Source organism: Furipterus horrens, unplaced genomic scaffold, assembly GCF_987537825.1.
Source record: "Furipterus horrens unplaced genomic scaffold, mFurHor1.1.pri manual_scaffold_12, whole genome shotgun sequence".
NCBI lineage: Eukaryota > Metazoa > Chordata > Mammalia > Chiroptera > Furipteridae > Furipterus > Furipterus horrens.
The window spans coordinates 78,331,172-78,332,036 of record NW_028327182.1 but is presented as its reverse complement, the minus strand read 5'-3'; the positions used below and the strand labels follow the sequence as shown (position 1 = coordinate 78,332,036).

Genomic DNA, 865 nt, shown 5'->3' with positions numbered 1-865 from the left:
AATAAAATTTAATAAGAAGAGGCCAGCCAATGCAGAGTGAATAGCAAGATGAATATGGATTGGCAGAAAAAGTCTAATGCTTTGCTGTGTGGTAGGATTACACCTGCTGTGTGCTATGTATCTGTTGAGAACAGGAAGCACAATGGTAGAAAGAGAAAATATGGGTAAAACAATGAAGCAAGCAACCAGCCATGAGAATCTGGAGTTGGCCCCAGATGGGCACTGCATCCCATTTGGAGTTGAGCAGCTAAAGAGGAACATGAAGGGAGAAGTGATATAGAAGATTAGAGATTAAAGTAATTGTGGTGATAAAAATGTATTAGCTTCAGAAGCTACTGAGGTGGTCCATTCTATTCTAGTATGGTGAAAAAAAAATAAAAATGAGAGAGTGGGTCTGTGAAAAGACTTGGGGCCCCAGAATTATTTAGTCCAGAATGAAAGAAGCTGGGAAGAAGGAGATGCATAAGATTGAGTTGATTTAACAATAGCCTTCAAGCCACTGAGAGTTTCTTTCTCCCAGAGAAAGGTGGCCAGCTAGCCCTTTCAGGTCATCTGAGAAAAAAATAGATGATTGGGTTTTGACTGAATTGCAACCCAGATACACCCAGCCCAAATTTGTCTCCTTGAAATTGCTGACTTTAAAACCTGTGTAAAACAGGCTTCTTTTCTCCTGTTTCCTTCCCTTCCCTTCTCTTCCCTTCTGCTCTCTCACATCCAAAGCAACAGTGGATTCTAGATGGCAACTTGGGTCGGCCGCATGCCACTGACGCCTGATATCCAAAATACCCCAGAATACAGAGAATGGAAGTGACCTGGAGTGGTCGTTCAGTTCATCCCTCTGCCCCTGGACATCTGAACCCTATGA

The 865-nt window shown here is 42.7% G+C and overlaps 1 pseudogene; it reads left to right on the top strand.

Annotated features, from left to right (window-relative positions):
* The first annotated feature begins 284 nt into the window (after positions 1–284).
* Positions 285–366, top strand: LOC149996467 (small nucleolar RNA SNORA66; annotated as a pseudogene).
* The last annotated feature ends 499 nt before the right edge of the window (positions 367–865 follow it).